At 43.4% G+C, this 25576-nt stretch overlaps 1 protein-coding gene across 1 annotated transcript in view; it reads left to right on the forward strand.

Annotated features, from left to right (window-relative positions):
* OTUD7A (OTU deubiquitinase 7A) overlaps positions 1-25576 on the forward strand; it is a 382571-nt gene that overhangs the window by 170196 nt on the left and 186799 nt on the right. Inside the window, exon 2 of the mRNA XM_025390202.1 lies at positions 13515-13637. The gene's annotated coding sequence lies outside the window, so the exon portion shown is untranslated. The remainder of the gene's footprint in view (positions 1-13514; positions 13638-25576) is intronic.

The raw sequence follows: 25576 nt of genomic DNA on the forward strand, positions 1-25576 counted from the left end.
GAAGAAAGCTGCTATGAACATCCCTATGCAGGTGTTTGGGTGAACATAAGACTCCATTTCTCTAGGATAAGTGCCCAGGAGTCCGGTTGCTGGGTTGCGTGGTAGTTTTATGTTTAGTTTTAGGAGAAACTGCTTTCCAGAATGGCTGTGTCATTTTCATTCCCACAAACAGCATGTGAGTGATCCATTTCTCTGCGTCCTTGTCAACTGTTGGTGTTGTCACTGTTTTTTATTTTTGCTGTTCTGATAGATGTGCGATGATAACTCATTGTGTTTTAACTTGCATTTCCGTGATGGCTAAAGATGCTGAACATTTTTATGTGCTTATTTGTCATATATACCTTCTCTTCAGTGACATGTCTCTCCCTGTTTTTTGCCAGTTTTCTAACTGATTTAACCGTTGAGTTTTGAGAATTCTTTATACATTCTAAATAGTAGTCCTTTGTCAGATATGTGGTTTGCAAATATTTTCTCCCAGTCGGTAGCTGGTCTTTTTACTCTCTTTCACAGAACAAAAAGTTCAGATTTATCAATTTTTACTTTTATGGATCATGCTTCTGGTATCAAGTCTAGTAACAACTTCTTTCCTAACCCTAAATCCCTAAGATTTTCTCGTGTGTTTATTTTCAAAAAGTTTTGTAGTCTTATATTTTACATTCAAGTCTGTGATCCATTTTAAGTTAATTTTTACTGTATACAAGGTGTGAGACTTAGGTCAAGTCTCTTTCCTCCTTTTGTAAATGCTCTTTGTTAAGTTGAAAGTGTTCTATTATTACTTCATGAAGGGGTGTTGAATTTTAAGAATTTTTTTCCTTCACCAAGTGATGTGATCATGTGATTTTTCTTTTTAATCTGTTAATATGGTGGATTACATTGACTGATTTTTGAAGATCAAACCAGACTTACATTTCTAAAATAAACCCTACTTGATAATGGTGTGTAATTACTTTTCAATATTGATGAATTCCATCAGTAATATTTTGTTAAAGATTTTTGCCTCTCTATTCATTAGGGATATTGGTCTGTAGTTTTATTTGTTTACACTGGGTTTGTCTGGTTTTGGTATGAAAGTAATAGTGGCTTCATAGAAGTGTTGGAAAGTGTTTTCATTTCTTCTGTTTTCTGGAAGAGATGGTAGAATTGGTGTTAATTCATATTTAAATGTTTGGTAGAATTCTCCACTGAAACCATCTAGGCCTGGACATTTCTTTGGGGGAGGTTTTTAAATTCTGAATTTAATTTCCCATAGTTGTAGGACTATCCAAATGACCGGTTTCATATTAGATTAATTAAGGTAGTTTGGGCTTCTCAAGGAATTGGTCCATTTCATCTAAGTTGCTAAATTTATATATTTATATATGTTGAATTGTTCACAATATTACCTAATTATCCTTTTGATGCCTGTAGGGCCAGTATTCCTTTTTCATTCCAGATACTGATCATTTGTGTCATCTTTTTAAAACTTTTTATTATAAATATATTTTTTAAATTATAATAATTTTAAATAATTTTTTAAATTAGGAAAAAATTATAAAAAGTTTAGAGTTCCCATTTGCCTTTCACCCAGTTTTCCCAAATGTTAACACTTTACAAAACCACAGTACTATTATCACAACCAGAGAATTAACATCGACACAACCATGTTAACTATTCCACCAACATCATTACAAAAATTTTACTACTTTTCTGACTAATGTCCTCTTTCTGTTCTAGAATCCAATCTAGGTCCTACACTGCATTTGGTTATCATGTCTCGTTAGTCACTTTTAATCTGCAGCAGTTCCTCAGTCTTTCCTTGTCATTACCCTTATACTTTTGAAGAGAACTGGTCAGTTATTTGGTAGAATGACCTTCCATTTGGGTTTGTCTGATATTTTCTCACAACCAGATCGAGGTGAGGCTGTGCACTACGGGGAAAGAGACCGCTGATGTGCTCTGCTTGTTTCTGTGTTGGTGCACATACTATTGATATGTCTTATTACTGGCATGTTGACCTTGGTCCCTTGACTAAGGTGCTATCTGTCAGGTTTCTCTAGTACAAAGTTACCATTTCTCCATTTGTCATTAGTAAATATCTTCTTGCAGGAGATACTTTGAGACTATGATGCAGGTATCTTTTTCTCATCACAGCTTTGAGTGAGAAAGGTTTGGGGGCTCAGAGGAAAATCCTCAAGACATATTCTTACACTACTGAATGACATCAGGTGGCCTGTGATGGTGACATCTATAGAAGGGACAAGGAAAGCAGAAAAAGGCCATTCTCTATGAATATCATGATTTTATGATTGCCTGACTTGGGGAGAAGAGGTGAGTAGTGAGAGATACAGAGAAAGAGATAGAGGAAAAGAGAAAGATTGATTCACAGAGAAAGAGAGAGAGCTGAAGAACTCATTGAGATGGAGAGGGCAAAATCAATGGAGAATTCAGTTTTTCCGTCTTGACTGACTTGAAGAACAGGTAAGTTTTGCAAGGAAGGCAGGTTTGGTTCTAAGAAATCTGAGGTACTTGTGAGATGTGTAAGTGGACATCCTATCAGAGAGCAGGGCAAAGGGTGGAAAAGAGAACAAGACTAGAGAGGGCCACTTGGGAGTCACCTGAACACAGGTGTTATGAATATTTAATGAGTATAAATCAGTTATCCAACAGAAAGAGCCAAGCCAAGCACAAAGTTGGGAGAATACCCACAGTTTGTTGGAAAAGGAATCAGTGAGACAAACTGAAGTCATGGGGAGATGAAGGACGATGGTGCCCTGTGTAAGGAACAGTTCACAATGGCAGCCATGACGACTGTGTTAACTAAGAGCTAGAAGGTCAGTGATTCCGTCATTAGCAGGGTGTGACTTCTGTGGCTGTGGTTTCAGTCAGGTGGTAGGGATGGAATCCAGATGTAGGCAGGGGATAGGAGAATGCAGAGAATGCTGTAAGTGATGAAGAAGGAAGTGGACAGCAATTATTCTGAGCAGTTCAACAGGGAATTTTCTTTGTTAATGATGCAGAGGGAAACATACCTGTACCATCACCTCCACTAACAGTGCAGTCAGACAGATTTGATTGCTAAAGAAGACTCACAGGGCCCACCCAGAAGGACGATGCTCACAAGTCTGTGGTTTATCGACAAGAAAGGATGTGACAGAGCGACAAGCATGAAGGCAAGGACCTGCCCTGCATCCAAAGGCTGCCTCACAGCAAACAGTGTGGACGCACTGAGGCCGACACGGGCTGCCTCCAATGGTCTTCCCTCTGCAGGCCTGAGCCAGATGTCTTTTCTCTGTTGGATCCACGTACCCATGCAAGGAAGGAACACCTGAGATCCAAGCAGCCCAGTGGAGTCTCCGCGAGGCTTTTTGTAGCCTTCTGGTCACATAGGCACATTATTGCTACATGAGCGGCTCTAACATCAGAGCCCCCTCCCCAAACATGTGCAAAACATCAGTCTCACAGGCATTCATAAACAATGAGGACAAACAGGCAGAACCCACCCTGAAGCTTGCCTTGGACCCACAGGTAAAACAACAGTATTGGCCGGGCGCGGCGGCTCACGCCTGTAATCCCAGCACTTTGGGAGGCCGAGGCGGGCAGATCACGAGGTCAGGAAATTGAGACCATCCTGACTAACATGGTGAAACCCCGTCTCTACTAAAAATACAAAAAATTAGCCGGGCATGGTGGTGGGCGCCTGTAGTCCCAGCTAGCTACTGGGCAGGCTGAGGCAGGAAAATGGCGTGACCCCAGGAGGCGGAGCTTGCAGTCACCGCCACTGCACTCCAGCCTGGGCGACAGAGCGAGACTTGTCTCGAAAAACAAAAAACAAAATAAAAAAAAACCCTAGTATTAATCACTGCCTTTCATCGTTTGATGCAGAATGTCTCTTACTTCAGCAAAGCAGCTCAGGCCAATTTCAGACCTGCTGGAATTAACCCTCCCAGCACATCCCTCTACTAATGTTATCTCAGTAAGTCCTTATCACCATCCTGTTACATAGGTACCATTACTCTTACTTTTAAAAAGGGCGATGTGATGCTCAAAAACAGTAAGTACACTGCCAAGACAACACCACTAGGAGAAGGGAGGTGGAAACTGATTGTGTGGGACAGGAGGGCAGATGCCTTCACAACAAGGCCCCCGGGTGTGATTGAAACAAGCTGGGAATAAAAAGGAGTAGAGAGGAGGAGCTTGCAGGTATGAGGGCAGCAAAGGGATAACTGTGAAAGGCGGGTCTCCTGAAAACTGAGAACAAATGTGCTCCTGAGACTGCCTAAGAAGAAAGAGAGAGGATGAAGCTATTAGCAGAGACTGGGGCCCAGGCCTTGGTAGCCTTTAGATCAGTGGTTCTCCACCCCAGAGGGCTGGTGCAAACACAGCTTGCTGGGTAGTGCCCCCACTTGCAATTCAGCCGGTTCTAGGTGGAGCCTGAGAACTTGCATTTTTAACAAGTCTCCATCAATGCTGTTGTGGGCCAGGGGCCCCACTTTGAAAACCACTGTTCAGGCTTGTCAGTGCCACTTGGGTTGGGTCAACTGGAAGCAGAAGAGCTGGGGTGGAGGGATGACTCTCTGGGACCCGTCTTTCTGGTCTCTATGCAGAAGTATCAACAGGTCATGATACTAGGGAAGCAACATAAATGAAAGGGACCAAGTTGGATAAATGCCAGGGTATTAGAGGAAAATGTGTTTCAGCTGCTTAGCTTTGATGTGAAAATTTGAACAAATAACCAGCGAATAAGGGACTATTTCCATTCCCAGTTTGAAAAAAAAAAAAAATATCTTTAATAAAAGATGGAATTGTCACCAGCATAATTTTAACCATTTTGAAATAGAAAATATCCTTGGTAGGGAGGGAAGGGTTAGGAAAGAATGTGTGTAGTTGGAGGAAGGAGCAATGCTTGGCTGCTGTCCTGGTGGGAGTCAGTGAAGCTGCCTGATGAGGACAGTAGCAGGACCATGGGCTCCATTATCAGGAAATGACTTTTTAGATGGCGGAGATGCCTCTGGGGCTTCAGGAGCTGTGGAGATAAGGTGACCAGTGTCTTCACCAAGCTGGGATAAAGCATCGTTCACATCTCAGCACATTTCGAGAAGTGGCCTAATGCTAACACAGCGCATTGGCTTTGCTGGTCAGGTTGCAGGTGACTGGTCGTGTGACCCTGGGCAGGTTGTCTGACTCCTCCGGGCTCAGGAGAGGTCGTCTTTAAGCAGACGCGCATGCTAGCTAGCCCCTGCAGTGCGGGGTTATTGTGAAAATGTAATGATAGAGAATATGGAGCATGCCTGGTGCAAGGAGACACTCAGAAATGTCCTCTTCTGCTTCAAGGTCAGGTAGAAGAATCTTTTCAATTTCACCTCCTGAACCCCAAGTAGCTCTAAGTCTCGTTCTTCTGAAACCCTTGTGTTCTGTGGCTCCTGAGCCCTAAACCCACAGATGCTGGGTCTTTGTGGCCCCCTGGAGGCCCAGCTTCAGGAGGACCCTGATCACAACCTGAACAGGATAGCAGCCGAGCAAGATTCAGCAGACAGCATGCGAGTAAACAGATTAACAGGGTGATTGCTAACACCACAGAAAGTAACGTGGGTGAGTGAATGACAGTGAAGGTTGAGGAATGTCATTCATAAAGGGCAGCCAAGGAGGGCCTTTCTAAGGAAGTAGCAGCATTAAACCTGAGGGTGAGGAGGGGCCACCTGGGGAAGGAGGCAGTGGAGGGGAAGAGTCCACTTGGGAAATCCCAGGTCACCTGGACATGTCACTGGGCCCTAGGACTGGCATGCGGGTCAAATGCGATGTTGGTTGTGCTTAGGCAATTGAAAGCAAGTAGAAGCTAAAAAAGGGATGATTTATCTTGGTTCTGGAAAGTTGGGTTAACAGTGAGGTCAGGAAGCAGAGGTGAGCAGCCAGCACCCTCTTTCTCTTGGGAAACTTGAACACATTTTAGAGTTACAGTTCCCCTAGGGAAGAAATTAGCAGAGGCCACCCCACACCCAGGACTGCTGCTCCAGTCCAGCAGTCTTCTCCCCCTGACCTTGATGCCTGGGCACAAAGGCAGCTTTTGCTGAGTAACAGAATGCTTGGACTTCCCACTCCTCTGTTTTCCTCTCCTGGCTGCATCTGCTCTGAAAGGCTGCAGACACCTGGCCCCAGGCCCTCCAAGTGGGCACCCACCTCCATCTGGGCGACAGAGGCTGCTGCTCATGGGAACTCCCCTTACTCCCTCTGAGTCCCTCTGAGTCATCTGGGTGGTGGGTGTCCCTGGACCAGCAGCCGTTGGGTCTGACCACTCACCAGGACACATGCCTCTGAACACTGGGACACAGGCCCTTTGAGGTCTGTCTGGAGCTGAAGGGCCGGCTCCCACACTGGGATGGAGAGGAATATGTGTAATATGTTGGTGAGGGATGCAGGCAGGTGTGGGAGGAAGTGGAGCAGACACAGTCCATGGAGGACACGGGGCACGGGTGCAGAAGCACACAGGCATCATCCAGATGGCGAAAAGGCGATGGGCCCAGATTCTGCCCTAGTGAATGGAAGGTGCCAAGATTTCAGACCAGAGGGAACTGCAAGAGAACTGCGGAGACCCTCTGCCTTCAGCAGATTTAGCTGCTGCCTGCAACTTGCCAGACTGGCAGTCCCCAGCGTGCTGCCAGCAGGCACTCTCAAAATGCACTTCTGGCCTCAGCCCGTGCTGGCCTCAGCATGCCAGTGGCTGCCCGTCTGTGAAGAGGAGTTGTCTGTAATGGTGCTGCATGGACAGCCCATTCTGCCTTTCCACCCCCAGCCCCTTATGCCCCCCCCCCAACCCTGTGCCCTGTCACTCACACCTGCAGCTACACCAAATCCTTCCCCAACCCCCTGCACAGGGGACTCCTTCATGTCCAGGCCACCCACCCCCAACCCGTGTCTGCGCTGGAGGTTCTCTGTGGAGAATTCTCCTCTGTGGGGCAGTAGAAGGACAGGCCTGTGTGTGCCTGAGCCCCCCTTCCTCAGGTGTGTGTGGGAGAATTTACCTGCGAGAAGTTAGCAACACCTGCCTAGTGAAGGCCCCACATAGAATAGGCCCTCAGCAAACACCAGGGGCCTCTGCCCTCCTTACCTTTCTGGGAACTCTTACTTAGAGTTTAAGGTCCAAGCCAAGTGTCTCCTTCTCTCTGAAGAGTTTCCTGTCCCCGGAGGCAGATGACAAGACAAGCTGTGACTTCCCTTGGACTGGGGCCGCTCTGCACCTCAGGTGTTCACCAGGCAGCGGGCTGTGCTGCGGGTGTCGGCCTCCAGGTCTGTCTCCTGTTTCAGATTACAGGGTTTTGATGGCAAAACCACTCAAGTTTATTTCTGCCTCGTGGCCTGCAACTCCTGGCATAGTAAACGCTCATTAAAATGTTGCTGGTTTGTGCAGGACCTGGATTTTGTGCAAATAAATAATAAAAAAGTTTTGCTAGCTGACTACAGTGAAATATCAATCACTTCATATCTGTTTGGATGACTGTTAGCCACAAGAGAAGAGGTATGTGTTGGTGAAGGTGTGGAGAAAAGAGAACACTGGTACATTGTTGGTGGGTATGTAAATTAGTGCAGCCATTATGGAAAAAGTGTGGCGGTTCCTCAGTAATACAAAACTAGAACTACCATGTGATCCAGCAATCCCACTACTGGTATATAGTCAAAGGAAATGAAATCAGTATGTCAAAGAGTTACCTGCACTCCTATGTTCACTGCAGCACTATCCACAACAGCCAAGACATGGAACCACCCTGTGCTCATCTGAAGATGAATAGATAAAGTGTAAAACATGGCCAGGGCAGTGGCTCACACCTGTAACCCTAGCACTTTGGGAGGCCAAGGCAAATGGATCACGAGGTCAGGAGATCGAGACCATCCTGGCTAACATGGTAAAACCCTGTCTCTACTAAAAATACAAAAAAAAACTAGCCGGGTGTAGTGGCGGGCACCTGCAGTCCCAGCTACTCGGGAGACTGAGGCAGGAGAATGGCGTGAACCCAGGAGGCGGAGCTTTCAGTGAGCCCAGATCGCACCACTGCACTCCAGCCTGGGTGACAGAGCGAGACTCCGTCTCAAAAAAAAAAAAAAAAAAGAAAAGAAAGAGAATGTAAAACGTGGTATAAATGCACGATGGGTAATATTCAGTCATAAAAAGAATGAAATCTTGTCATGCACAGCAAGACTGAACCTGGAGGGCATCATGTTCAGTGAAATAAGCCAGGCACATGTGTGGAATGCGGAAAAGGTGAACTCGCAGAAGCAGAGAGCAGAACGGTGTTGGTCAGGTGCTAGGGGAGCTGGGCTGGGGTGAGATGTCGGTCAAAGGATACAAATTTCATTGAGGCAGGATAAATAAGTTCGAGGGATACATGGGGACTATTAGAACATGGTAACTATTGTAACGATGTATTGTATCCTTAAAAATTCTTGAGACTTGCTGAGAGTAAATAATAATAAAATAAACTGGTGTTACAAACAAAGTTTTCTGGTTGAATGCTGAGCAGCGTTTCCTGAGGGAAGGGGGGTTGAGGGATCTGGGCTTGTGAAGGGTGGAGAGGTGTTATGACGGAGAGGGAGAGCTGAATGAAAGAAGACAGGAAAACCTGGGTAGGAGTAGGGAGCAAGGAGAGCGGCAAGAGCCCAGGATCCGGGTAGCCTGAGGGATGAGGGCCCCAGCCATGGGAGGCCAGAGGGCATGCCAGTGCCTATTGACCCTTCACACACCCGCGCTGCATGGGCCCCCTCCACTGGCTCTGTGAGGGCAGTGTCCTGGCCTCTGAGCTCCACTCTGGGGCCACTAAGGTCACTTGGCACCCTGCTGGGTAGCCACTGCTCATTTTGTACCTGCTGTTTCCCGGCAGTCAGTCCTGGAAGCATCTCTGGTCCTGTAGTCCTGCCTTCATCTTGAGCCCCTCTCAGTGCCTTGTATTTTTACAGTAGTTTCAGCTTAGAGCAGTGAGTCGTTCGGGTCTCTGGAGCATCTTCAGAGGTCCCTTTTCATCTTCACCAGGACCTTTGGAACAGCCCAAGCCCCATGGTGATGCAGGACAAAGCAGCCGTGGTGGCTTCTTAGACCACAGGCAAGTGGGGGGCATGGCTGGTAGTGATCCCAGACCTCAGGAAGCCCGGCTGATGGGTTTCCCATGTGCTGGCCTTCAGTGACACCAAGGGGCTGGGTGGAGAGGAGGATTCAGCTAGAACAGCCTCTTTGGGCTTTCACCTGCGCCTTACGGACCTGGGTCTCTGCGCTCACCTTGAGCCCCCCAGACACGCAGTATGTCCACAGCGTTAGCACGCTCCCTGGGCCCACTGTCAGCACTGGAGGCTTTTAGAAGGGTGTGTCTGCCTGGCATCACCACATCCAATCCCGCCGCATTCTGCATTTCAGAGCCAGAATACAGGTCTAAAATGCCTGTTTTATTTTAGAAACTACTGTTCTCCCCAGGATTAAAATGTGCAGGAAGCATTCATCCCACCCTTAGTTTAGCTGATAGCCTTACCCGCCCTTGTGTTTTGTTGCAGATCTGAACTTATTTTACCCAATGGCTGTTTTCCTGCATTTCCCTCTAGAGGTATTGGCATTTCGAGAAGCACTTCAGCCTTCCAGATATTTACGTAATTCATTACGGACATAATTTTGGACTTACAGTATCTTACAGTACAAAAGAAAAAAAAAAAGACATTCCTCTTTATTTCTAGAAGTTGTTACAGATTTCTCCTGAATTTAAATTTCCTGAAAATTTGGCCAGGACATGCTGTAAGTTTTTATTCCATTAGGGAACCATAAACAAAACCACTTACCAGCAGGCCTGAAGCAGAGATGAACGCCTGACCTGAGCATCTCTCCTGCACCTTCCTGAGAGACAGACCGAGTGATCACTGTGTGGATTAAAGCCCACTTCCTAGAAACTCACTCATCTCTTGAAGCTTTTAGGAAGACTAAGAGATAAAGCCACTCACTGAGAGATAAAGGCAGGAAAAGTGTCTGTCCCAGTGCAAGCCCATTTCCTAGAAACTCACTCATCTCTTGAAGCTTTTAGGAAGACTAAGAGATAAAGCCACTCACTAAGTGATAAAGGCAGGAAAAGTGTCTGTCCCAGTGCAAGTGTGTGAGGGTTGTTAGTCGGGGGTGTCCTTCATTTTCCGCCAAGGGACTGCACATCTATGGAGTGAACACCCCAGAGGTGGGCAGGGGTCCAAGTCCAGCATTGGAGACACGGGGCCCCGGGTCGAAGGCTGTTCTTAGATAAGCTTCATGACAAACATGGCATTTGAGCTGGGTCTTGAGTGGAGCCAGGAGAGAACAGGAATTTTGAAAATTCCTGAGGGAAAAAATGTGAACAAAGAAAGGGACACAGGAAGTAGTTTATTGTTAACTATAATTTTCCTGCTATGTTATCAAATACAAGAATGTATTTCTTCTATCTAACTGCATGTTGGTACCCATTAGCCAACTTCTCTTCCTCCCCACTTCCCTTCCCAGCCTCTAGTAAACACTATTCTACTCTCTGCATCTGTGAGACCCACTTTTTTTGCTCCCACATTTGAGTAAGAACATGTGATATTCGTCTTTCTGTGCCTGGCTTATTTCACTTAACATCATGACATCCAGTTCCATCCATGATGCTGCAAATGACAGGATTCCGTTCTTTTTCTGGTTGAGTAATATTCCGTCCTGTATATATTCCACACTTTCCTTATTCATTCATCCACTGATGGACACTTAGGTTGAGTCCACATTTCAGCTATTGCAGACAGTGCTGCAGTAAACATGGGAGTGCAGATATTTCTTCAATATGCTGATTTCCTTTCCTTTTAAAATATACTCAGCAGTAGAATTAATGGATATGTGGTCGTTCTATTTTTAGTTTCTTGAGGAACGTCCGTACTGTTTTCCATAATGGTAGTACTAATTTACATTCCCCTTTCTCCACATCCTTACCAGCATCTGTTGTTTTTTGTCTTTTTTATAATAGCCAGTTCTAACTAGAGTGAGATGATATCTCATTGTGGTTTTAATTTGCATTTCCCTGGTGATTCATGATATTGAGCATTTTTTCATATGCCTGTTGGCTGTTAGTATGTCTTCTTTTGAGAAACATCTATTCAGGTCATTTACCGATTTTCTAATCAGATGATTTGTTTTTTTGCTATGGAGTTGTTTGAGCTCCTTTTATAATCTGGTTATTAATCCCTTGTCAGGTGGAAGTTTGCAGATATTTTCTCCCTTTCTCTAGGTTGTCTCTTCACTTAGCTGTTTCCCTTCCTGTGCCGAAGCTTTTTCGCTTAATATAAACCCATTGTTCTATTGTTGCCTTTTTGAGGTCTTATGCAAAAATCTTTGCCCAAACCAGTGTCCTGAAGTGTCTCCCCAATGTTTTCTTCTGGTAGTTCCGTAATTTTAGGTCTTACATTCAAGCCTTTAATCCATTTTGAGTTGATTTCTGTATATGATGAGATGAGGATCTAGTTTCATCCTTCTGCACATGGACATTTGATTTTCTCAGCACCATTTATTAAAGAGACTGTGTTTCCCCCGGTGTGTGTTCTTACCACCTTTGTCGAAACCGAGTTGGCTGTAAGTGTGTGGATGTATTTGCGGGTTCTCTGTTCTGTTCCATTGGTGGATGTGTCTGTTTTTATGTGAGTGCCATGCTCTTTTGGTTACTGTAGGTTGGTAGAATCATTTGAAAACACAACCAGTGTGATGCCTTTAGCTTTGTTCTTTTTGCTCAGGATCACTTTAGATCCAAGGTCTTCTGTGGTTTCATATGAATTTCAGCCTTTTTTCTATTTCTGTGAAGAATGTCATTGGTATTTTGAGAGGAATTGCATTGAATCTGTAAATCGCTTTGGTTAATATAGACATTTTAGCAATATTAGTTCTTCTAATCCGTGAACATGGGATATCTTTCCATTTTTTCAGGTTCTTCCTGTTGAGTTACAGGGGTTCTGCATATGTGATGGGTATTAATCCCTTATCAGAGATATGATTTTTAAACATTTTCTGTCATTCTATTGGTTGCCTTTTCACTTTGATAGTGTCCTTTGGTACACAAAAGTTTGTAATTTTGATGAAATCCAATTTATCTGTTTTTCCTTTGGTTCCTGTTTTCCCTGTTTTTTTGGTGGCATCGTACCCAAGAAATAATTGTCAAATCCAGTGTCGTAAAGCTTTTCCCCAGTCTTTCCCTGTATGAGTTTTATAGGTTTAGCTCTTACATTTAGGTCTTCAATCCATTTTTAGTTAATTTTTGCATACAATGTTAGGTAAGAGTCTAACTTCATTGTTTTGCATGTGGATGTATAGTTTTCCCAGCACCGTTTATTGAAAAGATTGTCCTTTCCACATGGAATGGTCTTGAGGAAAACGTTTGGCCATTTATGTGAAGCCATGCATGGCACCCTTGTGGAAAATGATTTAACCATATATTTGAGGATGTATTTCTGGTCTGCCTTGTGTGGACTGTAAATCTGTCTTTATGCTCACACCACGTGCTTTGATTAACATAGATTCATAGTATGTTTTGAAATCAAGATGTGTGAGACTTCCAACTTTGTCCTTCTTTTTCAAGATTGTCTTAGCTATTGATTCTATTCTTTTGCATTAGAAGTCAGAAAATTTATTGCCTACAAAATCATTTTGAAAGTACTACTCAAGACTTCTAGTAAAATTGAAAAGTAAAGGAGCAATGAGAGATATGCAAATTATTTATGATCAATCAGCAAACACCAAAACACAGTCATGTTACAAGTAATAATATAGAACTGAAGCTTAAAGCAGTTGTTAAGAATTATGACTCCTGAGAAAGTAGAACACAAAAATCAAAAGGAATTTCAAATTAACATTTTAAATGATTTCAACAAAATATAGCAGGTAGCAGAGGAAGAGATGGGAATTAGATTGAACTAGGGGCCTTATCCTGTGTGGAAATTAGAGGTTATGTATGTTATTTAACTGAGTAAAAATTAAATTTTATCTACAAGTTATTAGATAAATGACCTAAAAAGGTAAAAATATACAGACATCTGCTGACCTAGGGGATGCCCAGTCCAGATGGGGTGCACCTGGTTCTGTGTGAAATATGAACAGCCCCCTCACTTTGAGGTTCCCCGCAGATCACACCCCCAGAACCTCTCTCCCAGAATCTCAGAAGTCAGAGTTCAGTGTTCAAGCCCCGCTGAGAAGCACAGTTCCCTCCCCTGGCACATCAGCTTCTAGGAGGTCTAAGCCCACCCTCACGTCTGTTAAGTCTACACAGATGAGACTTTTCCCATTGATCCTCATCTGTCTCCTGATGGGACATTCATTTAAAAATTAAAGGGTGGGGTCATGTGTTAGGAGTGGGAGACAGGGGTGTGGGATTCACCAGCCAATTTCAAATGCATGTTAAATATTTAAAATCATTTTAAAATTTGAAATATTAATATTTAATTTTTTAAATATAAAAAATCCTAACATTGAAATTGTGAATTCTCACTTTCCGTGAAGTGTGAACATTCTCTTTGATTCTCATTGTCTTTTCCAGAGTTCTCAGGTGCTGTGGTCTCACCTTCCACTGGGGCAACAATGGGCCATTTCCAGCAGGGACGGTGCGGCGTTGGCCTGCATGCCTGACTGCCACACACCTCCAGAATCAGGTGTCTGAAAAGTAAGTCCTGTGTTGGTGGGGTCTTAGTGGCAGGCCAGAGGGGCAAGTGCAGTCACTGCCTCTGACAATAGACCTGGTAGTGGTTCTGTGGACTCCCTGGAAATCAAACCTAAAGCCCGGATAAAGTGTAAGGTTCGTTGAGAAAGAGTCATGAAATGTATTTCATACGGTATTAGAATTTGAGATTGGAATAATAGGTATTATTCTTTAAAAGGAAAAAAACAATTGTAGTGATTGACAAGTGACTTGATTTATACCAGTGCAAAATTTGTCATCTGTTGCAACCATTATTGATTTTTAAAATATTATAAGCAAAAGAAAAATAGTCCTGTTATCTTAACACACTAATTATTTTTACTTTTACTGTTTCCTCTTCTTATCCAAAAATACAATTTTAATCTGACCGATATCAAGAGTGATAGCAAATTCTTTTGCTTTATCACTCTTGGAACAAATATTTTTATATACCTTCTTGCCTACTTTTTATTTTATAAGCTTTAATTCTACAGAAAACTTGAAGGAACAGAAAAGTGAACACCCATAATTCTTCACCCAGATTTACCAATTGTTTATACACAGACACACGCAGATGGTAAATATGTGTTTGTGTGTGTTTGATTCTTTTTGTCTGAATCATTTGAAAGTAGGTTGTTGACATCATGACACACTTTGGCATCATCTCCTAAGTACACAGCTGCCTTCTACAAAAGTGTAGTACCATTACCACTGTGAAATATAATATTGATAAAGTGATATTATCCAAATATGTTATCCCTATCCAGATACCTCTGATTGTCTCCCAAATATTCATCATAGCTGTTTTCCACTGTCTAGTGTTCAATTAAGTATCACTCACTGAATTCAGTTATGTCTCTTTTTATCTGAACTAAAGCCCTGCTTTCATTTTTCTCTTTCATGATGTTGATGTCTTTGAAGAGTCTGAGCCACTTGTTTTATGGAGCGCTACCCAATCTGGACTTGTCTGATTATTTCCTCATACTTAGATTGAGATAGACATTTCCTCCATCTCTCTTTCCAGCACATCAGTGGGCGTCCATGGCTCATGGTGATAAGTTTGTTCACCGGGCTAAGGTCGTTTCTCATGAGCTCTCTTTATAAAGTTACTTTTTTTTTTTTTTTTTTGAGATGGAGTCTCGCTCTGTCACCAGCTGGAGTGCAGTGGCAAGATCTCGGCTCACTGCAACCTCCACCTACCAGATTCAAGCGATTCTCCTGCCTCAGCCTCCCGAGTAGCTGGGACTGCAGGCACCCACCACCACACCCAGCTAATTTTTGTATTTTTAGTAGAGATGGGGTTTCACCATGTTGGCCAGGATGGTCTCCATCTCTTGAACTCAGGTAGTCCACCCACCTTGGCCTTCCAAAGTGCTGGGATTACAGGTGTGAGCCACCACATCTGGCCTATAAAGTCACTTTTTACATTCTTGTCTTTTACTAGTAAGCAATGGGGCAGACTTTGAAGCTCCGTGAACATTCTCTTCCCTGGCTGATTTTCATCCAGTGATCTTAGCATCCCTTGATGGTTGTATTATGATTTTTAAGCCATTAGTGTATTGGGACCTCAGACTTTCTTTGTCACATAGTCGTTTATGTTTCACATTTTCTGTGGTTGGGAGGTAATCACACAAGGGAGCATATGGTGAGGTGGTCAAGAGGACTCTGAAGTTAGACCATTCAGATAGGCATCTAGGTATGCGTCTTGTCTCTGTCATACAACAACCAGGTGACTGCGAGCAAACATTTCTCCTCACAAACCTTTAGTGTCCTTATAGTTACAATTAGGAGACTGGGAGTGACCATCGCAGGAGGCATATGGCGGAGGGTAGAGCCTGTGGCTGGCCTTGCTAAGCAGTAGCTGTTAATTATTATCAGACACAGGAAACATGGGCGAGAGCCACTGGATGCTGCTTTTATTCCTGAGATCTTTTATAAGACCTTTAGCAAAAATGCTAATAAATCTGAATGACAGAGTAGATGCCCCATGCTCTGTGTCCCTGCAGTTAAAAGGTTGCATAGGGAATGAAACCACCACGCCAGGAAGTATTCATCAGTGAACAGTGTCCTGATGTGCCCTCCCCTGTCGGCTTCCTCCTCCTGCTCTTGGTCACCCTTAACTGCCTCCCCTCGCTGGGCCTGAACCTCCCTGGTCTGTTGTCAGGTTTGCCTTTCAGTCACCACTAACCAATTGGGTTTTTTTTTTTTTTTTATCTGAAGATTATGTGTGGGTATATTTTTCCATTTAGATCAAGTCCTTTTAGTTCTGTTGGCATCCCATTGCCACAGAATGCATCTTCCTTGAGAATGTTTTGAAAATTTTACCAGGAAAACAGTTTGTGCAAATATAAGTTATTTTAGAAGCTACACACGAATATGAATTAGACTGAGTCTTCAAAAAAATTGCTGTTGGAAAACATGTTAATATCTTAAAAATACTTCCTCGGAAAAGGTTACTTGCGTCGTTTTCTTCCCCACAACTCTTAAAAGCAGATGAGAGCTAGTGCTCACAGAGAAGACCGCTCTGCATCCTGCGTCCGGATGACAGGCTTTCTGTCGGCTTCTTGTCAGGCTGAGCTTGAAGGGATGGCCCTGTGAGGTTCCCCTGCTTTCTGGGGCGATACCAACCCAGCTAGCCTGGGGTTTGCCAGGACCAGGGGACGCTTCTTGTGGGCTCCAGCCCCAGGCTTCCCTGAAGCCTCGCCACATCTCCTTTTTCCTTCTTACCAGCTGTTCACATGCCAGGAATCCTTGCTTGTCTCCTCGTCCTCTGTATGCGCTCCTTGGGGATGGGACTGTGCCTTTTCTCTTTTCCCAGGAGCAAACCCAAAGGTTATAGGATGAGTGAAGTGCAGGTGAAAATCAAACCTCTGGTTCTGCATCAACACCAAGGAAATCACTGAGTTTCACTTGAGTGTGTGGATGGAAATATCAGGGCTGCCTTTTCTCAGTTTCCCAAAGCACATCCTGTGGGATATCTGTCCACTTAGAAACCTGAGCTCTCTGGACTTGAGTGAGCTCCACGCTCCAGGCCTGTGTGCTAGAGAACCAAATGGAGGTGGCTGGAAGCCAAGGCAAAGCCCATGCAGAGAGGCCCACTCCCAGGAGGCTTGCAGGTGCTTGGCCACACTCGGGGGAAAAGGACCCCTCCTCCTCCACAGCCCGGGGCCAGGCCCCTCCCTGCATCTCCCTCTTCCTGTTCCCTTCTCCTGTACAGCAGCAGCCCGGCAGTATGTGTTCCCCAGTGTGGGTTCGTCAGCATCACCAGCCAGGAAACCCTCATACCCAGAACTTGGTTTTGGGGCTTACTCTTCAAAGCCCTGTTGCTGAGCCATGGAAAGAGACACAGTCCCCCGTGAGATGACATAAGTATAAATTCACAAAAGGCTTGAAGACACACCCTTAGGGCAGTTCTTAAATCCCCTGGGGGCTTGCTATCCCCACAGACATTGTGCCCCGTAAGTGTGTGAAGGTGGGTCAGCCAGTCAAGATAAGGCCAGGAACCCAGTGTGTATTCAGCACTTTGCTGAATTCCCTGTGTACATCTTGGTTACTCCTAGAGCATGCAAAAGCTCAATTCTCAGGCAAAATCATCTGTTACCATGTTCCAAAGCTTTGTTTAACACATTAATTAGGGAACCAGCAAAAAGACAAATGATCTGGCTCCGCAAGCATTTGGTAACTGGGATTGATTGATTGATTGATTGATTGATTGATTTTGAGACGGAGTCTCGCTCTGTCGCCCAGGCTGGAGTGCAGTGGTGCGATCTCGGCTCACTGCAAGCTCCGCCTCCTGGATTCACACCATTCTTCTGCCTCAGCCTCCCGAGTAGCTGGGACTACAGGCACCTGCCACCACGCCTGGCTAATGTTTTGTATTTTTAGTAGAGACAGGGTTTCACCGTGTTAGCCAGGATGGTCTCAATCTCCTGACTTCGTGACACATCCACCTCAGCCTCCCAAAGTGCTGGGATTACAGGCATGAGCCACCGTGCCTGGCTGGTAACTGGGATTTTTAAGGTCAGTTGGGAAAGAAATGCAGAAATGAGATGCTAAGTTAAGGCAAACCTCTACAAAGCAATACAAATGCCAAATTTGGAGTTAATTTGTTTACTAGGCAGTAAAAGTCATAAGCTATCAATCCTGCAGGCTAATCTCACAGGGCTATACACCTCTTTATTTTAACCAATTGTGAATGATTAGATAAATATTTGTCACACTGCTCAAGAGCTTCAGAATGAGATCAATCAGACTTTTTTGCATTCTAGCAGAATATCACAGATCCCAGAAATCATCATTTTTCCCTTTTTCAGGTTTGGAATCAATGTTTCCATAACAATCAGCTAAAATATGGTGGTTGACAAGTTGTGAGTGATCACGTAGCACCGTGTGAAGGTGCCGCTTTTTGGCCTGCACAATGCACTTGAGCTCCGGTGTAGACACTGCAAGGCCATGTGTGGGACAGCTTCTGACACAGCTCCTAACCATTCCTGCCTCCTGACATTGCATCTTCATATTGTCCCCTGCCCTTGGGTGTGGGCTGGACATAGTGACTCGCTGTTAATAAACAAAATACAGCAGAAGTGACAGGTGTCACTTCCAAGACCAGGATGCAAACGCAGTGGCTTCTGTCTTGCTCAGGCTCTCTCTGACTCTTCTCACATGGTTGCTCTGATGAAACAACTCTGATTTTGTGATCTCACCTTTGGAAAGGCCCACGTGGCAAAGAACTGAGCTTCTTAGTTCAACAACCCTCAGAAACAATTCTGTGAATGATCACATGAGTAAGCTTGGAAGAGAAAGGCTCCTCATTTGAGCCTTCAGATGAGACTGCAGCCTCAACTCACATTTTGATTGCAGCCTTGTGAGAGACCCTGAGCTAAGGTGCACTCTGACTCCTGCCCCACAGAAATGGTGAGATTATGTATATGTGTTGTTTTAAGTCCCTAAATTTGGGAGTCGTTGTTTCACAGCAATAGGTAACTGATGCAGCATCCATGAAATGTATAGGGTTGATTGTTCTTGGGTATGTGCTTCTCAGCAGAGCTGTCTTTCATCTTTCCCGGCTTCTCCCATCTCCTTTCTCCTGCTTCTCTACTGTCCCTTTCCTATTCTTTATTACTCTTCCATTCTTTATTCCCACTCCATTTGAGTTCCCCTTCTCTGCAACTATAATTGCATCCTTGGCCATTGATTAGGGAGGCTTAAAACTAGAGGTACCTTATTTGTGGGGACAATGTGCAGTTCAGAAAGATACCCCATCCTTGGCCAGTAGCAGAATAGTTTTCTTTGTTGAAATCAATTGCTTCGAACTTACATTGACTACATCATCCAGGGCTGCAATGCTTCTTATTTGGTCTTGAGCCAATGCTTAGTGTTTGAATGCAATTGGCTTTACCATTCTTTCCTCAGGGGAGTGTAGACAAACAAATTTTCTGCTTAAGAATGCAGTTACTTTCTGACTCAAACAGCTGATCCTATCAACTTGGACTTCATAGTCATCAGTTTCAATTCAGAACCAACCTTTTAAAAATTATATGTTATTTTGATATAAAAAGTACCAAAGGAAATCTTCTGAAGGAATAGAACTCCAGATGGTTTTATTAGGTTTCCCAGGTTATTAATTTAAGAATATATTGCAAATAAATATATACATAATCATAATCATACCTATGTTTTTGATTTTTTTTTTATTTCAGTGGGTATATAGTAGGTGTATATATTTATGGGGTACCTATCCTTTTTTTGGTACTAGCTGTGTGCCAGGCACTATGCTATGTAATCACCACCACAACCATATTAAAATAGGAACTGCAATCCTCCTCTCAAAACTGAGGCAGTGAAAACCAGGGACTAGACGTAAATTATCCCCAGGAATTTTTGGAATGCCTGCCTGGATTTGTATTTGTATAAGTGTTTCCAGTGACTAAAAATGAAAACCCAAGAAACTAAAGAAGAAAACAATTAGTAGATTAATCTGTTAGGTCATAAAGTTGACAGGGTAGTATAGAATGCTGGGTGGGTTCTTCAGAATCCACCTATCTCAATGTTATCTATTTTAAAAGTTCAAATCCATACATGATGACAGATATTTATTTCCTTTATGTTTATTTTTTTTATTTGGGCAAAGTTGTTTATTATATTTGAAAAGATAGACACTAAAATAAAACACTGAATTTTACCAGTCACGGATATGTGTAAATAATCAACTAATATGGGCCAATAAGAAAGCCCAAAAGCTGAAATTCTCCTGTTTTTGTGAAATCTAAATTCTTTTTTCTTAATGGAAAGAGCCACTACGTCGACTCTCTTGGTTCCACTTACTCTAAGTGGGCTGGAAACTTCCAAGTATTAACAGCCAGCCCACTGGAATTTCTATCCAAATGTCCCTTAGACACCCTTCCCTCTCTCCCTTTTTAACATGCACAGACTGTCACACACAGTTATGTGAATGTGCACATACATACACACACACATGCGCATGCAAACATTCACATATATTCACACACGTTCAACATAAACATGCACACAGAAGTCACAGACACACATACACACTGTTAAACACATGCACACTCACATGGACATGCACACACACAGCACATGCATACACATGCTCACACATGGACACATAAACATACATGCACACCTAGTCTATGATCCATTCAGAGTTAATTTTATATATGGTGTAAGATGTAGATTGAGTTTACTTTATAGAAGTCCATTTGCTCCAGCATCATTTTTTAGAAAAGTCTTATCTTTTCTCCATTGGATTGTCTTTGTGCCTTTGTCAAAAATCAGTTGTCTTTCGTTTTAGTAGTAAGTGTGTCTATCCTCTACTATCCCAATGCTATACTGTCTTGGCCATGGGAGGTTTATAATGCATCTTAAAATCAAGTGTGTGAGTCCTCTAACTTTTTTCTTTTTCAGTGTTGTTTTGGCTAATCTAGTTTCTTTATCTTTCTATATAAAATTAGAATCAGCTTGTCTGTGCCTACAAAGAAACCTGTTGGAATGTTGACTGGGATTGCATTGAATTTATAGATCAGTGTGACTATACCTGACATCTTAACTGTGGTATATCTTACAGTTCATAAAAACAGTACGTCTCTGTATTTATTTAGGTCAATTTGGTCTCTCTTGCCTGAATTTTGTCAATTCCTTAGTTAGAATTTTTGACTGTGTCCTGGCTCTGTTGTTCTCCAGGTCTACATGTACCCTGTTCCCTCTTTTCCTGGCTCTGCACCCACTGTCCATACCCCTTCCCCAGTTACATGGAGCTCAGCCCTCTACTTCTTTGCAAAATCCCCAGTCCCCTGTGGTTTTCAGATGAGATGTCACTTCTTCAGAGCCTCTCTTACTCTCTCCTCCACTCCAGTCTAACATGGGTGCCCTTCCCTTGTGCCTAACACCATCTTGTCTCTCATAGCTCTAAGCATCATGTGATATAACTGCCTCATTAATTTGTTTTTTAGGCCAGCAGCCCAAACACTCTTAGAAGGCAGAGACCCTACCTGATTTTAGGTTGTATCCCTAGCACATAACACAGAGCAATGGCCCAGTTAATGGCAGCTGGGTGTAGGAATGGAGCAATGAAGGAGTGAAAGGAACTGAAAAGGGAGAAGTAAACTAGCCTTGAGTGAGGCTCTGCTCTGTGTCAAGCACCAAGAAGGTAGGTCAACAGTGGTCAATAGAAATTAGACTGTCAGGGAGAAATTAGACAATCATTATTAGACAGTGAAACACAGTCAGACAGAAAGATATAGAGGGAGAAAGGAAAGGGAGGGGGATATATAGACAGACATTCAGGCAGGTTGTGGATAATCAGATAGATACATTCATGGGCATATGGATAGATATGTAGACAAACAGGATAGGTTGAAAGACATGCAGACAAGACAGATGGGAAAAACATTGAGACCCCCAGATGGATAGACAGAAAAACAGAGAGTTTCTAGCATAGAGAGACAGACAGGTAGTCAGATAGATATATAGCACAAAGACATACAGACATACTGACAAATAGACACCCAGAAACATGCATAGGTGGGTGGGTGGGTCAGTGCATGGATGGATGGATGGATGGATGGATGGATGGATGGATGGATGGATGGATGGATGGATGGATGGATGGATGGATGGATGGATGGATGGAGACAGGTAGAAATAGACAGGATGCCAGAAAGAAAGAGAGAGAGAGAGAGAGAGAGAGAGAGAGAGAAGAGACAGAAAGAAAGAGAGAGAGAGAAAGAAAGAAAGAAAGAAAGAAAGAAAGAAAGAAAGAAAGAAAGAAAGAAAGAAAGAAAGATGGGTAGTTAGACATCTACATAGATAATAGTAAGGCAGACACATGACCAATGGAAGGAGAGACAGAAAATCAGGAAAGAGGAAGGCAGACAGACAATGAGAAAAAATAATTAGAAAGATAGATACATACAGACAGGAACAAATATACATCAAAAGATACGTAGGTAGGTAGGTAGGTGGGTGGAACAAGAAAGGGAGAGATAGAATATAGATTGAAGGTAGATGATAGGTGGACAGGCAGGCAGGCAGGCCGATAGGTATAATATTTTTATTTAGGTTTATTTAAACTTAACACAGTTCCAAGAAAGATATGGTATCTTCTGCATATATAGTTGGGGAAGTGGATTCACAGGGGTTTAGTGATTTCCTAAAGACCACACTTGAAGAGCATGGCAAAGCTTCAACTCAAAACTAGCCCTACCTTTCCCCAGGGTTTGTGCCGGCACAGCCTCCATGGATTCTCCAACCCCCATCACATAACCTGCCAGACAAGGTGCACCTTTATACTCTTCTCTTGGTTGCATTTGCTTCCATGCTAGAGCCCAGGCCCCTGTCATTTCTTGTATCTTATTTAATAGCTTCAGTAGAAAATGATGCTTGAAGTATGGTTTATTATGTGAGCAGGGGGCAAAGAGTTTGGGAGGCCTTAAAGTAGAGATGAGTGTCCTGCTCCCTCCCAGGTCCTGAGCTCCTGAGAGCCCTCATGACCATAGCTAGTTTTCCTTCTGGAAAGTTTCTACCCATGAGACCTTTTTCCTGTTAGTATTGTTTAATCATGCTATAACACATTAATAATCTCATGTGTCCTAGAGACACTTCCTTGTTGACACCTATAATGTAGTTCAGGTACTGATGTAATAGCCTTGATTCAGCCAATCTCCTATTGACAAACTTTTTTTATATTTCCAGCTATGCTGCAGGGAGCATCCTTCGATGTGCTTCTTTGTACACATAAGCAGAGTGTTCTCTCAGGAAGATACTGAGAGGCAGAATTGTATAGTTACAATTCTATATATGTATTCTATATTAAAATATGTATTCTATATTAAAAACAATTTTAGATACTAAAAAATATGGCCCCTCCTGACCTCACCACTAGCCCAATATTCCCCTACTAGCAGTGTTAAAAACTACCAATTTCACTTCACCAGGACTTGATGTTTTCAGGCTTTTTTTCCCTTGCCAATTTGATGCATGAGGGCATGGGTGAGGGTGGTTAGTGGGTATCTTGTCTAATTTGTATTTTTGTCATTATGACTAAGGTTGATTCTAGTCATTTGAGTTTCCTGTAAATTGCACATTCATGTAATATGTCAATTTTTTATTGGTCCATTGAATACCAATCCCTTGTTTTTATGTGTTTTCCAAAATTTCTTGTTCTGTTATATAACTTTAAAATATCTATTTTTTTTTATCATATAGAACTTTGTTTATTGTCTTTGGTTTTTGCTATTATCGGTTTTACCAAATTTATTTTGATGGTGTATTAGTCTGTTTTTACACTGAAATAAAGAGCTGCCTGAGATTGGGTAATTTATAAAGGAAAGAGGTTTAATTAGCTCACAGTTCAGCATGGCTGAGGAGTCCTCAGGAAACTTACAATCATGGCGGAAGGTGAAGGGGAAGCAAGGCACATTCTTTACAGGGCAATAGGAAGGAGAAATGCAAGCAGGGAAAATGTGAGGCACTTACAGAACCATCATATCTCATGAGAACTCACTCACTATCATGAGAACTCACTCACTGTCATGAGAACCGCATGGGAGAAACCTCCCCCATGATCCAGTGACCTCCACCTGGTCCCACCCTTAACGCATGGCGATTACAATTCAGATAAGATTTTGGGTGGGGACATAGCCAAACCATATAATTCCACACCTGGCCCCTTCCAAATCAAATCTTGTGTTCTCACATTTCAAGACACAATGATGCCTTTCCAACAGTCCCCTAAAGTCTTAACTTATTCCAGCATTAACCCAGAAGTCTAAGACCGAAGTCTCATCTGAGACAAGGCAAGTCCCTTCTGCCTATGAGCCTGTAAAGTCGAAAGCAAGTTAGTTACTTCCTAGATGCAATGGGAGTACAAGCGTTGGGTAAATACAGCCATTCCAAATTGGAGAAATTAGCCAAAACAAAGGGGCTGCAGACCCCATGCAAGTTCAAAATCCAGTAGGACAATCTTAAACCTTAAAGTTCCAAAATGATCTCCTCTAACTCCATGTGTCACATCCAGGTCATGCTGATGCAACAGGTGGGCTCCTATGGCCTTGGGCAGCTCTATCCCTGTGGTTTTGCAGGGTATAGACCCCCTCCTGGCTGCTTTCACAGGCTTGTGTTGAGTGTCTGCGACTTTTCTAGGTGCACAGTGTGAACTGTCAGTGGATCTACCATTCTGGGATCTGGAGGATGGTGGCCCTCTTCTCACAGCTCCACTAAGCAGTGCCTCAGTGGGGACTCTGTGTGGGGGCTGTGACCCCACATTTCCCCTCTGCACTGCCCTAGCAGAGGTTCTTCATGAGGGCTCTGCACCTGCAGCAAACTTTTGCCTGGACATCCCAGCATTTTCATACATCCTCTGAAATCTAGGCAGAGGTTCCCAAACCTCAATTCTTGACTTCTGTGCACCTGCAGGCCCAACACCACATGACAGCTGCCAAGGCTTGGGACTTGCACCCTCAGAAGCAACAACCTGAGCTGTACATTGGCCCCTTTTAGCCACAGCTGGGACACAGGGCACCAAGTCCTGAGACTGCACAAAGCAGCAAGGCCCTGGGCCCGACCCACAAAATCATTTTTTTCCTCCTAGGTCTCCTGGCTTGTGATGCAAGGGGCTGCTGTGAAGACCTCTGACATGCCCTGGAGACATTTTCCCCATTGTCTTGGTGATTAACATTTGGCTCCTCATTACTTATGTACATTTCTACAGCCAGCTTGAGTTACTCCTCAAAAAAAAAAAAAAACCATTTTTTTTTCTATCACATTTTCAGGCTGCAAATTTTCTGAACTTTTGTGCTCTGCTTCCTTTTAAACATAAGTTCCAATTCCAAACCAAATCTTTGTGAATGAATAAAACTAAATGCTTTTAAGAGCAACAAATCATCTCTTGAATGCTTTGCTGCTTAGAAATTTCTTCCACCAGATACCCTAAATCATCTGTCTCAAGTTCAAAGTTCCACAGATGCCTAGGGCAGGGGCAAAATGCCACTAGTCTCTTTGCTAAAGCATAAAAAGGATCACCTTTGCTCCAGTTCCCAACAAGTTCTTCATCTCCATCTGGGATCCCCTCAGCCTGGACTTGATTGTCCATCTCACTGTCAGCATTGTGGTCAAAGCCATCAGCAAGTCTCTAGGAAGTTCCAAACTTCCCTACATCTTCCTGTCTTCTGAGCCCTCCAAACTGTTCCAACCTCTGCCTGTTACCCAGTTTTAAAGTCGCTTCCACATTCTTGGGTATCTTTATCGCAGCACCCCACTCTCTGTGGTACCAATTTACTCTATTAGTCTGTTTTGATGCTGCTGTAAAGAACTGCCTGAGACTGGGTAATTTACAAAGGAGATAAGTTTAATTAACTCACAGTTCAGCATGGTTGGGGAGTCCTTAGGAAACTTACAATCATGGT

Source organism: Theropithecus gelada, chromosome 7a (genome assembly GCF_003255815.1).
Source record: "Theropithecus gelada isolate Dixy chromosome 7a, Tgel_1.0, whole genome shotgun sequence".
Taxonomy (NCBI): domain Eukaryota; kingdom Metazoa; phylum Chordata; class Mammalia; order Primates; family Cercopithecidae; genus Theropithecus; species Theropithecus gelada.